General features: G+C 33.8%; 1 protein-coding gene across 2 annotated transcripts in view; it reads right to left on the reverse strand.

Annotated features, from left to right (window-relative positions):
• LOC134541681 (chromatin-remodeling ATPase INO80-like) overlaps window positions 1-17620 on the reverse strand; it is a 212181-nt gene that overhangs the window by 175471 nt on the left and 19090 nt on the right. The gene's annotated exons all lie outside the window — the stretch shown is intronic.

Here is a 17620-nt window from a genome sequence, read left to right on the forward strand (position 1 = left end):
TGAACGTTTCAAGCTGAATATTTGTGTATAATTAGGACGTAAATCAGCTAATTGCGAATGAGCGAGTCTACATGAAGAACAGATTTGATCATTCGTGAACGATTATAGTAATTAAGAATTAGTCTTGAGTTCCCAGAACGTTGAATATATATTTGTAAAAGATAACTGGTTAAAAATCGTCCACTACAAGTAGGGCCTATAGAAAGTTGATCGTTTTGACTTCAATAGGCCTTTGGAGAATTCAGGGTAAATAGAATTACGTTACTCAACACATTGCCAAAAGAAAGAATTTGTATGAACATCAAAAGTTTAAGAGATATAAATACTACAGGAACTAAAGTCTCTTCAGCTAATTAACTAACGAAATATCATTCCTTGATTGACCAGGATAGAAGATTTCATTTCCTGAGGACAAGAAGATACCTTCAAAAGTGAACGGACGAAGCAGAAAACTGAACTATTCCAGTGATACTGTGATTCGATTCCCGTAAATATTCATTCATCACAGATCGACAGTCAAAATCTTTGTGAGCAAGAAAATATGAAGAAATCATCTTTCAAGTAAATTCCGATAGATTCATTTTGCCAAGGTTGATCAAGTGGGACACATATCGGATGCATGAACTTCACTGCAATTAGAGCAATCAAAAGGTATATTGGTATGAGTATAAAGTTATATGACGAGGTATGTAAAACTAGGTTTACAAGTTTTCAAATGTTTATTGTGTTAAAGATTTCCCAAAGAGTAGGTACCCCTGAAATATCTTAGGTAATAAACTGAGCTAGTTTAAAACTATTAAATTTAATATAATTTACGAATCAAATCATATTGTATTCTCATAGGACATAATAACGTAATGGACGGTATTTCACATTGAAGTTGAAGATAGTTCGTTGCAACTCGTAATAGATTTTCGCACTCATTCTAACTTCATTCTTCAATTATTAAATATATTATTTCATAAAATCCGTAATTATTTTAAACCACCTTATCATTGAAATATCTCTCATTCGTGGATTAGGTACTTTTTAATATTGTTGAAAGGTCCTATTACAGAATTATTTTAAGAAGATTAATATTACCAAATTTGACTTCCAAGTGTGGGGCTTATTTTACAGAACTTGTTATTCAATTAAATTAAACCGTATGTTATAGTACAGGAATTGGCGCACAACGTCTTGGCTACAAGAAAATAGATAATAGTTATAAACTATGAAAAAACCTCAATTGTTCGTCCCACGAAATATTATTTTACACAGCATATAAAAATATTTCGAAATTTTAACAAACCATAATATTTCATATAAAGGTATATATAAATCAGTAAGCGAAATAGTAAATACGTCTCAATAAAATATATGTTTTTATAATAGGTAAAATGATGACCTGCCCATTCAAAACAGCCTAATTTTATTCAGATAGTACATACATCATCTACAGTTCAACATACAAGAGGCTTTCATTTATAATATCCAGAAAAAATAAGCAAAAATAATAACTAAGTTACATTAAAATATGTATATACATATATGCATACAAAATGTGTATATACATACGTGTAAATGTATATGATGATGTGAAAATCAATAATTTTATACGATTAACTACATGCTATGATATCTCAATTCTCAGGCACAGGTGTAATAATTACATTTAAATGTCGATATTTGGAACATTTTACGCAATTGAAATGCTTAAGTAAGAAATATAACAAGTCAGGGAGAAAACCCATAAATATTTATTTCTAAATATAATTCAAAGTTTTGTTATAACACAAGTTGTTGCATGCTGTATTCAATACTTGGTTCAAACGTTATTACCACCTTGTCGTTTGTTTGCGTCAAAGTGGGGTCGGGAAAGATCAAGTAAATAATACACAAGAGATATTCATAATTACATTTCATGTGTGCTATCGTCGACCGGTATAGACCGTTATGCAATGTTACACAACCGACCAAATGGTAGAACAAGTGTGAACCATTAGCTTAGTACAACAGTAAAAGTGACCATAATAGGAATGACCCTATCTACAATACCTTAAAATAAATACGCTCACTAGTCACCTCCTCCCCCAACAAACATTTTGTACATAGTTTGTGTGGTGGCAGGTCATAAAAAAACACGATGAAAATGTGTTTTCAATTTGCCCGTTAAGTGATTATGCTACCCTAAAAAACTATTGTCAAAATGATTACCATTATATTAACTAACAAGTATACAATATTATGTAACGAAACACTGAACAATGAATAAGCGATATAAAATGTCTTACGTACATTAAAATGGAAATATCATTCCCCTTTATCGTTGAAATGGGGTACGAACCCAAATGTTTGCCCTAACTCCGTACACATTGTCCTTTACCTAGTGTTGCAAAAAATAAGTATATATATTTAAACTAATAGTATTTTTTTTTTTGTGAAAAACTTGGATTCCTGTTTATTTCTTCTCTTTTAAATATTTTTTTCTTCAACATAAAATACATTTATGAGATAATACTTAATAGTTTAGGCACATCATGGTTTAGTTTTAAAAAATTTGTATTAACCATAAATACAGTTAACGCATGGGATACACTGAAACTCTTATAATCTTATTTATTCAACACAAAACAAATAAATTGAATAGGTGTTGTAATTATTCAGCATATTTACAGATATTTTGAACCCAATGATAAACATTTTTTCACCACACACAGCCCCACTTATATTACATGTTACACTATTCAGATGTGACTGAATATAAAGTCGTACAGCGTAAAAATATTAAGAAAAAACTAAGTTATAATTAAATGGATATTATGTAATAGCAAAAAAGAAAGATGCTTATCCACGACGATATTTATTCAGAGCATAATAACAATAATTATTAGCTGTAGGAATCATTTCATTCATTATATTATTTGCAACTTTCCCTTGTGTAGAATGTAATGAGCACGTATTTTTTTGAGTTGGAAGTTGCAGTACACTGCTTATATAAACTGTCCCAATGCGACTACGCATGGTTATGGTTGGACTAGGTGAGAATTATTTTTTCAGTTTATGAATTGTAGGCGTTAATAATTTAATGGATGACAAGTTCTAACAAGCTGTAGCTGTAAATTAAAAAAAATATATCTGCCAAAGACAAAATAAAAAAAAAAAGAATAATATTCGTTTAGTGGGCTTTTTGATAATGAGCTTAAAACAAATAGGTACCCGTAAAGATACAGGATAAGTTTATGTATTTTACGTGCTAACTAGTGTAATATAAAGCGGTTTATTTGTTTGAAACCTAAATAATGAATGTGTAGTTATTGCCACAGCTAAGTTTTGGGCTTATAATGTAACATGTAACATATTTTAGAGCATATAATTAATTTTTCCCCCTAATTTCCCGCTAGAAATTTAATTTTCCCTCCCGAATTTTTCCTACGCTAAATTCTTGATACCACCAACAGTCCCAGCAAAAAACGTATTGAAATACCAATTTCTTGTTTTATATTTCTGACCTTGTGTTGTATCTGTAATGTACATCGTGAAAAGCACGTCTCTTCTGGCAAAATGCCTTCTCTTGCACTTTGTTCACAAAAATTTGTTGACAAATGCTGCTCGCCCACCCTGGCCCGCTAAATTCTTGATACCACCAACAGTCCCAGCATAAAACGTATTCAAATACCAATTTCTTGTTTTACATTTCTGACCTTGTGTTGTATCTGTAATGTACATTGTGAAAAGCACGTCTCTTCTGGCAAAATGCCTTCTCTTGCACTTCGTTCACAAAAATTTGTTGACAAATGCTGCTCGCCCACCCTGGCCTGGCCCACTGACCGCTGACCGCTGGCGCCGGTATCCCGCTGGGACCATTACGAACCCCTACCTGAATATTTCGCTACTCGTATTAGGACGAAAGTGACTTATATCCAAGATACTGTACATAGACTTATAAATTTTTGCATTATTTTTTTCTTTCACGACCATTCTATAATATTCACACACATCGTAAACATTTAGATTTAAAGATTATTTACTTTAGATTCCCGGACAGTTAACGTTTTTTACCAAAATATTTGGCATGTATTTAAAACCGGCCAGATTTCTAACCTAGACAATACACTTATGCATATTAGTAAAGATTAGTATAAAACCATAATTTATGCACGTTTTTGAAGAAAGGGGCTTTGATAAGAGCATCGTTGTCTTACATATCAAGCAAGCATCATTTCGTAATCTATATTAGTTAATTAGTTATAAGCAAAATGAAAATAGCATTGAATCTTATGAGGTTAACGCGGGTTGCGTAGTGCCCCTGAAACACTGGCGTGGCCTCTTAAGTATTAGAAATGAGAATTATTTGGCCTCTAGATGATATTTACTTATTATCAACCATATAGCATTTTTGGTATCTGATGCAATTTTTCTTCCTGTGGCACATATGTAACCAACTTGGATTTCTTTCCGTTTCTTTGGTCTAGGTATGCTTCCAAGATATTCAGTCGTGACGGAACACTTGTCTACAACACGCATGCTGGTGAGCTGATCACTCTCTCGTGCACGTGAAGAGCGGCTAAAGGTAACGCGGAAGGAGGGGTAAGAGAGTGGGAGTTTGCTCTCCGCCCTCCTGTGTCTGCAGATGTCTCGCGACCGTGTGGAGTACCACTGGCCGGACAGCACGTTCGTGCAACGCACCGCACACACCGATACATTTTCCTCAAAATTTTCATTTGTAACATGGTGCAAATTTATAATGGAAATGAAACACAGGACAGATGCAGGCCTCCGTGGTGGTTTCGTGCCGTGAGAATGAAAACTGTGATTGTCACACGTCCCCGATATTTCACCCGATTCGACACATATTTTATAATTACCTCTACATCTGAGATACATACCACCGAGGGCTGTGCCTGGTACCTTAATCTCTTTTAGGTATCAAAACCCTTAATCCCGGAAAGAACTTTTTTTTAAGAAAAAAAAAATTATATTGTTGAACCTCATCAGCCCGCTTTGCGCAGTAGGTAGGCAGGCCCCTCAGAAGTCAGAGGTGAAGCATACAGCAAGTGACTGGCCTGCCCTGATGAAAGAAAAGTAAACAAGCCCGTGTGAAACAGGCATAGCTGACACAGTTGACGACGATCTGTTCCAGGTGTCGCGAGGCTACAGATCTGGGCGAGAGGCAGCCTGTGGCATGAAGTCCCCTCGGGGGTCTCGCAGCGCATGCTTGGTGTCAGGAAGGATCCCGCGAGACACACGGTTCAGGAGCACAGCACGACAATGAACTTGCAACTTCCCTTCAAGTCTGTTTCCCTTGTCTCTAGGAGTAATGTACAGAGACGAGATTTTAGGGTTTTATTTTTAGTCCAATTTCGTTTTTAAATCAGATGACTTCAATGTTATTGTTTTTAATTTTTATAAAAGCTGTTTTGTAATATTTTCTCCTGCCAAAATAGTAGTAAAATTTATAGGCTACATTTTTACAACATAATAATTTTTTTTAAATAAATTGTTCTAAAACAGATACATTCTGAACAATAAAGATAAATTAGCAAGCATTTGAGGTTTAAAAGTGAGTCAATAAGAGATGCACAATAAAACAAATTAAATAAATTTTTTTTGGTCCATGCACTTTGGTATAATTGTATGTCCGGAAATAATGTTTAACATGCTTTTCGGTGTTATTCTGGTTTCATCGGAATTCATCATATAATCTTGTCGCTAATAATGTAAGATCCCAAGAATTAGGTGAGCTCCTGACTTCTGATGAGATGGCATTTCAAGGCTGAAAAAACTGTCGGCTGTACCAACGCTGTCTCTTATACAACCTGTGAGCTTCAAAAGCCAAGCATCTTGGTGTGGACTATATGAGAATGTCTATGTAAACAGCTGTACAGGAATTGAAGACTTAAGGAGTACTACCATTCCGATTTTATATGGTTATACATCACAAAGTAATACACCAAGGCTTAAGGCGATGGGACCACCAAGTTCAGTGGGCCCCAAATCCATTGGGTACCCACTCACTGCTCAAAAATTTTTAATCATGCCGGGCTATGCCCCTCGCCACACGGGTTAACAATCATGGCCACGAAGGACCCAAGTACTACCCGGTCGCTAAGATTGACACAATAAGACTACTCAGCCAAAGAGATCAAGTAGTTGGCGAAAGTTTGAAATGTCATTCTGTCCCCTTATCCGAGACAAAAAATAATAAATAATTATTCAGCAATTAATTGCAGAGAAAGTAGCTGGAAGCCTGTCTGTCGAATATGCCAACAGTGATCATGTAGCGAGAACGTTCATCAAGGAGCCAACAGCTTACTTCTCTCTCATTTCTTGACTGGAACCCATCCTTTTAGCACTGCAGACCAAGACAAGATAAGTGGTCAAGGCAGCTGGAGAGACCTGTTGTAACCTCACAGGAGTCGCATACAGCCTGACGTGGTCAAACGCGAGTGAGTGGCCTTCAGGGGGTGACTATGCCTCTTTGTTATTATGTTTCCCATTATGGGTACCAATGTGGCTGTGGCGATGATTCGTCATTTTCACCTGTGCTGTAAAACCATCAGATGGTGACCGCATTGTGTAAAAATAAGCCTCTGCAATCAGCTTAGTAAACAGGAGCATTGGACAGCTGATGCCTATGCTAACATAGCAACAGTTTCTCATTACAGCACAAACTTCTTCCTCAATTTAAACGAACAATAAGTTAGTAACCACTAGTACAGAATTTGACTACTGTTCATAGCTGACAAATATGTAAACACACAAAGACTGCTTGGCTGTCGGTTTCGTTACCAAATAGCTATCATGTTATCATTACCAAATAACTACACAGTTATCATTATGGCCTATGATAAGTAAACACCATAGCATTTGTGTGGAGTGATTTTTGGGAAACCATGGCAAAGGTAGACATAGAGAAGTACCGATTATCACGAAACAGGTAACCTATTAGTATGCCAAACCTGCAATGACTGCAAGCTGTTTTATTATAAACACTAGCTGCAATACCCGGCATTGCCCGGGCTGAACACAGGGTGAAGGGGACCTTTTTCGAAATCAGATGTAGTTAGTAATTGTCTTCTTAATTTGAATGTCAACTGTGAAAATTAATCCCGACAGACATTGTTCTGCCAGTTTATAGTTATTTACCTGGTCTGTATGTAATTTAGACTTTATAAAGCAATAGAGAAAAAACTGAAAAATAAGAGATTACTAATATTGAAAAGATACCATTATCTAGCTAATGCTCGGCCTGCATTGCAATACCTCATTCATTTTTGTTTTGTAATATGTTTGAAGTAGTTCCACATATACAAATCATCTATCCATCTCTCTATCTATCTATCTATATATATCTCTATCTCTATTTATCTCTTTATATCTACATATATACTTCCCACTATCTCTATATCTTCTATATATAAGTCTCTATACAGCTCTATACATCTATAGGTATATCTCTTTATCTAACCCATTACATTCTCTATACCTCGCTCTATTTCAACTTATCTCTCCATCTCTATCTCACTATATATATCACTCTATCTCTGTCTCTCTTTTATATTTAAATAAATTCTGTCATGCGTGCGCACTTATACAAAACTTATATAAAATGGAATAAACACTTTTTTGGCATGATTCGTGCTCCAACTATTGAAAAATAGTTATACCGTCTCAGTAACCTTCATGGGCATGCGCATAACAAATCACCAAAATTTCATCGCAATCGGATGAATGGTATAGGAGCGCATACAGCACAAACAAACGAATATTAAAGACATGACAAATGCATCAAACGATGGTGCGTTTAAAATTCAAGGCAACTCTATCTATTGACGAAGTTAAGAACAAAACTGTTATTAGCGCCTTTATTTTGCTAGCCGCTGCGAGCTCCACTAAGCGGACTGGTCTCACCAAGGAGAAAAATATTAATTTGCCAGACCTTACTATGTGTATGATCGTGTGTCAGACATAGAGAAATGACACTCACTGTTTGTATGTCTATGACCTATGATTTGTTCTGTTATAAAATGAAATTATCACTTTTTCACTCCCTTAGGGATGGAATTTCATATTAATATGGGGTCTATGTGTTAATCCAGGTTATAAGCTAGCTGTAGGACAAATTTCATTCAAATCCATTCAGTAGTTTTTACGTGAAAGAGTAACAAACATCCATAATTACAAACTTGCGCGTTTATAATATTAGTAGGATGAGAAACTAATTCAAAAATGTTTATGCCTTACACAAGTACTAAACAGTTTCATCCCACCAGCATGTGTTTAGTTTTAATAGCCCAAACTTCTTAAATAATAAGCAACCAATGCCTACAATTCAGAGGTTATCTGAGTACCTTCAAACATTTCATGCAGTTTCATGCTTGATACAATTATAAGGGGTAACTACTATCAACATCACATGGTACTGTTTGAGCACGAATGTGCAGTAATGAACACCACAGAATTAACATTCAAATTTTCTTAAGGTATGATTTGGGTCAACAAGAATAGAAGGGAAATATGGTGATGGGTGGTGAGTCTACGGTCTTCATGATACCTCAGCTTTTGGACGTCAAATGGTTCACTCAATTTAACTGGCACAGCAAGTAAAAAAAAAAAAAAAAATCATAAGAAAGATTCATATCCTTCAAACAGTCAAATGTGAATGTTAGAATGTTAGTATTTTTGTTTTGTTACTCAATCTTGTTTTACTACAGAACTAATAAAATTTGGAACAGAGGTAGCATTTAAACTGGGTTTACAAGTAGGCTACATATTATTATGGAATTCCACCCCTAAATGGATGAAATGGGTTAAATTCCTGTTTCATTATAAAAAAAAATAATGGAAAGTAAAACATTCGGTATGAATTATAAAAATACAAACTGGTAGTGTCATTTAATATTTCATGTTTAATATTACATATCCATATAACTGAGTATAATCTCAACTGTATTAAAAGTTAAACAACAGTCAACAGCTGATAATATCTGTACCGCATAAATAAAATATTCCAAACTCAGACACAAAATATTTACTTCTTATTTTTAATTCTATACACTTCAAAATAAATAAATAAATAAAAAATATATATAGGCCTTACAAAACATTTTTTACTTCACATTGTATCATGAATACAAGGTCTGTTCAAAGTATCAATATATTAAATTTGTAGATTTGATGAATCATGCTAAGAGGCAAATGGAGTGTGAAGAAATTCCTCTATGAACATGAATAATATTATAAATTAATTTTTTTCCTCCTGAAAATAGTATTAGCAATTATTTACTACCTAAAAAAATATCACCAATATCTGACAATTGGCCTACAAGTGAGGAATTTTATGAATCATTAGTCAAACATCCATTTCTCTTGGAGGTGGCAGAACTGATTCAAAACAAATGTATTAAGTTAAACCTCAACAATCACAAAATGACTTGTAGTGAAAAACCAATGGAATTCTGTGTACGGCCAAGAAAATATATGTAAATCAAATGTAAGGAACATGCTGATGCAATGTAATGATGCTGACCAAAGGTCTAATCTTTTTAATCTAGAACCACAAATGAATAACTATTGAAATTTTTTTTAGTCAGTCGATTTTGAGCTGAACAAACAAAAATATTTTAACCTTTCTAATCAAACATAAGCCAGTTTCCACTACCACATAGTAGCCCGCTTAAGTCACATGTGATAAAAGTTGAAGTAAGCAATATGAGCAATATGTATGCACCACACTGTATTTCAACATTAAATAATGCAAACATAATCTAATCATATATTCTGTTTAGAAATTTGCCAGCAAAAACTATTATGATCATAGGCAAAAAAAATATAAAGTTGAGAAAATTATATCTTAAAGATTTATTATGTATTGATAGTCAGAGAATGATCTATAGTTAGGTATCCCTGTATGTTGTAAATAACATTTATTAATTCTTTTGAGACGTATTTGTGTGTTATCTAGGTGTTTTTATGAACATATTTTACTTTAATTCATGGTTTTAAGTACGTATTTCTGATGATTAGCTTACTTTATAATGATAAAGCTGTTTAAAATTATTTTTACCTACTTTTTACTTCTTAATTTAAGTTTTCATGTGCTTTCATGTATTTTTCTGGTATTGTTCGTTATATTTATTGGATACAGGACAGGTTCTAGAATGTTCAAGAACAATTGGGATTTTGCAATAATTAGTTGGTTCACTGTAAATTTTTGTGTGTCAATAATTTTATATACCAAATATACCTTAAAATTGTGCCACTCAAAACACTAGTCAATTACAGATGAAAATGTAAAGGGAGCAAAACTGAAAGATATTTTTAAATTATTACCTAAATAAATATTCACGGACGGTGAATACTGATTTCTTAAAAAAAAAAAAAAAAAAAAAAAAAAAAAAAAAAAAAATTATACTTAACAGAGAAATTTTGTGAAGAAGAAATAAACAATTAAAATATTTTCATTATTGATAACAAAATTATGAGATATTTCAGAATTGTAAAGGTAATTTTTTCTAGTGGATTATGAAATCTTGGCTAATTGGTAAACTGATCAAACCCTTGTACACATTAGTGGTCATTTTATAATCGAGATAGTCATGTTCATAGTCACATTCTGTTTGAGGTCCACATTGTCATATATTCCATTATTTTATATTTTAGGGTATAATATATTTGTGGTCATTCTGTATGGCTGAATGGGTACGATGCTTAAAAAATTCTTCTAGTGGTGATCAACTAATGGTTTGGTTTGCAGAAGCAGATCTTCACTTCTCTCTGTCTTCAGTCTCTTCATTGCGTAGGAGTGGCAGTCTGTGTCTATTATCTATTGAGTGTGGCCTAGCATGGATCTTAACATTAAAAAAGCTTTTTCATTAGAAAATAAAATAATGGACTCTAAACTAGTACATAAATTTAAAAAAAAAGTAAACATTAAATTCTTTGAATAATTTTGAACTTAAGCCATTACTTGTTTATGCTAGTTATCATAGTAAAAACCTCAGAAATAGACAACAAATATGAATACATAAACACACAGAGTATAAGCCAATATAATTTGATGTTAACTGCTACATCGTAAACAACACAGAGAATTTCAGTGAAATAAATTAAGCCAAAAAAAATTACAACACAGATGAACAGAATAGGCTTAGAATGACGAGACAGTTGAAAGTTGAAACAAGAACAGTAAATACAGAAAAACTAAAACTCCAGACAACACAGAGAATCAAAAGTGAACCCGGTGATGAAACTAAACACACAGTCTGGACAACATGAGAGCATAGACAGAGTTGTTGTGAAGTTTCATCATGGAAAGCCTAGTGTTCGTCTGTGCTGTCATGTCATCAAAACTGTTTACTTTCATCACTGGGTTTGCCTGTGCGTCCCTGTGTTCTTCAGAGTTATTTTCCTGTAATTATCAAAATTGAAAATGGATGTTCCTGAAGTTTTGGTATTGATTGCAACTAGTGGTGCACCGATGCGGATACCGATGAATCGTAATCGGCGGTTATGGGTACTTACCGATTAATCGTAATCGGCGATTATCTTAACGATTACTTTGCCGATTATCTACGTCCCGGCGTAATTAAGTAGGTTTTTACCGTGTAATATTTCGTTACACATTTTAGGACGAAATACGGTAATATTTGTATATATTACAAAATTCATCTAACTCAGTCATATCAAGATTACAGATATTTCGTTAAGTTTAATTAATCTCATTGCCTCTAACAATAAAAAATACATTTTTCCTACACGTTTATTTACGTTTCGTCTTTTGTTCTGTCTTTTGTTTAGTGGCCTTGTACATTACCTATAGCCAGAGACGTAAAATAGATGGCACGCAATCAAAATACCACAAGCAGTTGCAGTGTATTCTATGAGAATCGATCTTTTCGAGTCGTAGTAGCGGTTCAAAATCGTGGTCCCGATACCTTTCAGAGTTTATCACTGCGTTTTACAAACTCGTTATGGGCGTCTTTGGTAACATTATCCGTTGTTGTGTTATTTGTATGTGACGTGAAAAGTGAAAAAGTATTTATAATTTTAAACATTCAGTCAACAATAATAAAATCACATGTGCTAGAATTGGTTTTGAGTCATTTTTATATAATTATAGTGAGATGGCGACTAGGGAGAAAAAAAGTGAAGTGCGGAAACATTTTTATATAAACTCAAGTGAACAAAATATAGCAACATGTTTACATTGTTAAACGGTAATTTCTCGATGCAACCTTATGTGATAGTCGATAATAATGCTAGTTTTCCGCAACAAAAACTTACCCATTGTAAATTACAATTATTAGACTGTAGTTCAAGTTGTTTACAATAACAAATATAAATAGAAGTTAATTTAATTTACTCTTTGCAATGACTTAATAGTGTATTTTATATATTTTTATACTATTATTATAACTGTATTCTCAATTTTACCTACTCTTGTAATTAAATTCACTTGGGAATAAAAAATTTTGTGTGCATTATTACACTTAAAAAAATTATTTCATTATAATCGGTAACTGAATCGGTATCTGCCGATTATTGCTCTCATAATCGGTAATCGAATCGGTAATCGGTAAAGCCATATCGGTGCACCACTAATTGCAACACTTAATATTCACACAACCCTATCAATATTTAAAAGCACAGAGCTAAATTAGTGCACATCTTACAAATAATATATTTTTGTTTGAATAAAACTTTTTCCTTATTAGCCTTCAATATTCAAAATTTCCATCCAAGCAAAACAATTGAATACACAAATTTTAAGGTAAGAACCAAAAGCAATGACCTTATTAGAAGAAATTACGCAACTAGAAATTACGTTTAACGCCGAGTTTGAACATGGTTTCTGTAGCATGCAATGGATCAGCCCGCATTCAATAAGAGCTACAACATATTTGCTAATACTGTACTTTTTTTTTATTAATGTACCATACTTACAATTACCGCAAATATTTTAAATACAAATTCCCCTGGTTATCATACTTAAGCAATTTAAATAACTACAGATGGAAAATACTAAAAAAAACTATTTACACAAATACTTATTAAATTGCCCCATACAATAATATTTAAATGATTCGACCCGGGTCAACTAAACGTCAGCACCCCCAGCACCACATATTTTTTTCGGGGGCATGTTTTCTTCTTTTACTTAAAGTAATTATACTGGCCATAAATTTCACTTTTGATATTGTTATATTTAATTTTTCGGGCAGTCTCCTCACAAGACCAATTGATTTGACGTCACAACACTCGTACAGTCAAACTGGAACGCCACGTAACATATCAGCAGACTCCGCCCACGGGAATGCAAGGGTTTAGGGGACGGAGCTGATGACGTACTTGTTCACTGAAAACGTCGCTGCGAAAACCAGTCTCCTGACCAGTGCAAAAACAGGAATTTTGGCGATCCACCAAGGTTGCTGGCACATCCAATAGATGATCGAACAAAGGACTTAAGTAGAGGCTGCAAATTTAGCCATTAAGTTCTACTTAATTTTTGTAGACTTTTGTCGAATGTACACTCTTGTACAAACATTTTGAGGTACGTTAAAAAATAATTCAATAAAATACAGTAAGAAGTCATGCGGAATGTTTTTTTTTCTGAATGGGCTTGACCTTTCCCTCTGTAACATTTGTCCCCCATTTACTCTACAGTTTGCCATATTTAAATCATGTGTTTAGTATTTTGACTGTTAGTTAACGTCTTTAGTGTTGTACCCCTGAAGGAAGGAAGGAGGCGGGGACTACACTCTACTGGGCTTGAGAATTAAAAGGAGGAGGGGACTACCTTCAGTAACTGACCAAGGGAATAAGAGAGGAAGGAAGTGGGAGGGACTCTGTGACAAATGCCATCAGCAAGCTCTTTCTCCCACTCTCCACCACACATTCCAAAGTGTTATCTTGTTTCGTTTTTCACATCCTTGCCAGTTCAGGAGGCAGTCAAAATGATGCAGTTTAGCGGCAGAGCATGCAGTTTTTCAACTAAGCTCTTCTCGTGGCTGCGGTCAGAAGGGCTTACAGTGGAAGAAATACAAAAAAGCCACAAAGCAGGGCATGTGCAAATTTGCAAATAAAATTCAAATGGTTAAAATCAGAAAAAATTAGTAAAGACCTATTTTATTCATAATTATATTTACAAAACAGTAGGGATGTGCGAAAGTGACTTTATCCACACGAAATGAAAGTGAAAGAAAATTTATCAAGTTTCGCGAAAGTGAAACGAAAATGAATTTTTCTTTGAGATAAATATATTCTTAACGAAAGTTAAGCGAAATTTTTCAATTAACAAAGAAAAAAAGTGCCCCAAAATTTGCTCTTCAGTAATAAATTCTATTACAAAAATCATTTTGGTACCTTTTGATGTATATATAAATATTACTATTTAATATAATCAACATCCGCCCTAGACCACACAACACAGCCCCATGTCACTCGTAAATTTTAAGAATCAATCCAGATCTTTCAGCGCACAGGCTATTTCCTTTACAGTCGTAATGTCGCAGTCTATGATAATATATGTATCACGTGCATGGTACTGATGAAAAAATACGTGAATACTGCGGAACGGCCGCCATCTTGCACCACTATCACACATGGCTAGCTCAGGAAGCTGTAGACCAGGCAAGGGACATGGTCAAAACAAAACATAACAAATGGTTGCTGCCAAGTGGTCATTACATGCAGTGACTTGTTGACCTTTTTGTCTAATTGGCTGTATATTATGAGGATTTTATATGCCAGTCAGAGTATGTAAAATTTAAATAAAGCAGACGACAATGTTTTTGTTTGGCTGTGCACGAATAAAAGTAGGTACGTTCTTTGTTTATGTGTATACGGTAATTAATAAATAGTGTACTAACAGTTCTGGAATGTATGTTTTACGAATATAGTACCTACACTACTGTTTGAAAGCAAATGAATCAGGTAATTTTTCAAATATTGCATGATTTTGTTTTGATACCTAGGCCTACTGTAATCACAGTTGAATTTTGTTTACTTTATCTGCCAGGTTTGTTCAAATTATGATTTTACCGTATTTTCATTAACGTGAGTTTTTTTCATCACCACGTAAATTAATCTTAATGGAAATCATTTTTCTAATTAATGTCTTTATATGATTTGCATATGTTGTTACATTATTAGTAATAACAAGCAAATCATATAAAGACATTACAGTAGAATCTCAGTGCTAAGTACTTACAGGTACCTCAAGTTTTTGTACTTAGTACTGAAACATGCATACATATTATCTTTACAAAGAGAAAAAAATATATAAAAAAATAGCTATAGGAGAGCCGCAATGTATGTATTCGCAACTGCGACTTGCTTTTTTCCCCTTGTCTAGTTCTCTGAGTATATCCACTTTTTTCTTAAGCGTGAATTGCTTTCGTTTCTTTTTATCTCCAGGATCATTCATATTGTAACACAAATACAATGCGGTGTCTAAATAACGTAACCTGAAAATAAACTCAACAATAACAATAAACAATCCCGGCACAGACATCAAACAGTATTTTTAGCGTAGCGTAACACTTTTGTCTAAATAATTAATACTTCTCTCAAACCTCCGTCTTTCGATGTATCGAATGGTGTTGTGTTGCTCACGTCGCATACTACGTACGGTATAATCTATGGTTGTGCGCGCAACTGTTTCTGTTTGTTAACTTTGTTTTGAGAATTTAGAGGTTAGAAAATACGTTGCGGTGGTATTTGTGTATCTTTGTTCTACTACATTAATCATTTAGCTGGAAATTTATTTACCAGTTTAAGTAAATTTTGGTGTAGTAATGCCACGCTACTAGTAGAATTTATACGTTATAGTGAAAATATGATACTTTAAACTGAAACCGTTTTGCATGGCGAAGATACGATTTTTGGCGGGGACTTAAAAAAAAATTCGTGAAGTGAAATATACTTTATAATAAGGTACGTTATTGTACCGCTATTCTACTGTACATTTTTATTAAATTACGAGTTCTTTTTCAACTAGAACAAACGAACTTCGGTAAGCTATTGAACTTTCGTTTGGCTCGAAATATTTCGCTAAAAACGAACTTCGACAGATGAAATTCTTACCGAAATCGAAAATGAAAGTAGCAAAATTTCGATTTTGGTATCGGTATACCGAACATTCGCACAACCCTACAAAACAGTTAAATCTGTGTATTTTTCTCTACAATGCATCACCATTTTCAAGGTACTTTTGCCGAGAAAGTCGTAAAAACATAACATTCGTAAAATGTGAGCCTATTTTTGTAGGAATTCATGCAAAAGATAAAAAATAATACAAAATCACATTTCAACTTCCAAGCATCAAAAATCCTGTTATTCGAGTTTATCACAATCACAACATACATATGATTTCAAGGATCCAAACAAACCTGTCCTCAAAAGTTAGAATCCAAAAAATATTTGCAGAAGCAAATAAGAGAAAACAGTACAGTTCATTAAAAAAAAAAGTTTAAATACTATATATTATTCATGATTGAACATATATAAAGAGAAATGATGCATTTCCTAGATTTCACTGTGTCTCAAAAAACTGTATCAAACTCTCACTATTTTGCCTTTTTCCTTCCCACTCCTACCATATTTCTGCCCTTACTCCTTACCTCGTAGGTCCTTCAAAGCCTTGAAAGGCTGAGCAAATTATTTGAAAAGGGTGAAAGTTAAGCCACTCTACTCTGATGGCTAAAGTAAACAAATGTTTTACTATGCTCTAAAAGCAGAAAGTGGCTCACAATAAACAAAAAAATGTGTATTTTTCTTTGTCAATTTTGTTATAGTTGTCTGAAGCAAGGGACATTGATTTCTGAGATATCAAGTTCACAGTAATGCATATGGAAGTATTCCATTTCCGAAACAATAAAAGCACATTTTTAATCTTGCACATGGAAACTAGGTTTCAAGCACTTACTGAGGCAATGGATGTCCTTTTAAAGGTATTCATGATATATGTCACTAATTCAAAATCAGGGCCCTCTAGAGAGAGAGGTAGATGCAACACAGGGGTCCCAGTTGAGTGTTGAGTTTTGAGTTTTTTTTAAAGCATGAGATTACCATGCATGAGTTTACAAGTTTATTGCTAACTAGCTAATGCCCAGCATGTGTTGAAAGGCCTCAATCTAATTTTTTTTTGTCATTTGTTTGAAGTATGTACACATATACACAGTATCTCTCTATCTCTAATTCTTTCTATATCTACACACACACACACACACACATATACACACACATATACATACATATATATCTCTATCTCTCTATATATCACTCTTTAGCAATAAGAATATTAAAAATCTATGTTTTTATCTATATTTTTACCAGTCACAGGTGTGACATAATTATATTAAAAAAAGCACATATTTGAATGCAACGTTGCGTCAAAATTTCAAAGAAATCGGTTAAGAACTTTCGGAGAGCTAAGATTTTGAACGAACAAACCTTCACATTTTTATTCTATCACATTCACAGTTGTGGCCATGGTAACATTTAGTCTTAAAATATTTTTTTTAACAAATTACATGCCCCTGGGCCTTTGGTTAGACTCGATGGACCTGGTCAAAATGCTCGACAAACCAAGCAGATGGTCGCTTCGCCAGTCCACAGGCAACCACCGCAACCCCTC

Source organism: Bacillus rossius (genome assembly GCF_032445375.1).
Source record: "Bacillus rossius redtenbacheri isolate Brsri chromosome 4 unlocalized genomic scaffold, Brsri_v3 Brsri_v3_scf4_1, whole genome shotgun sequence".
In the NCBI taxonomy this organism is placed as follows: Eukaryota; Metazoa; Arthropoda; class Insecta; order Phasmatodea; family Bacillidae; genus Bacillus; species Bacillus rossius.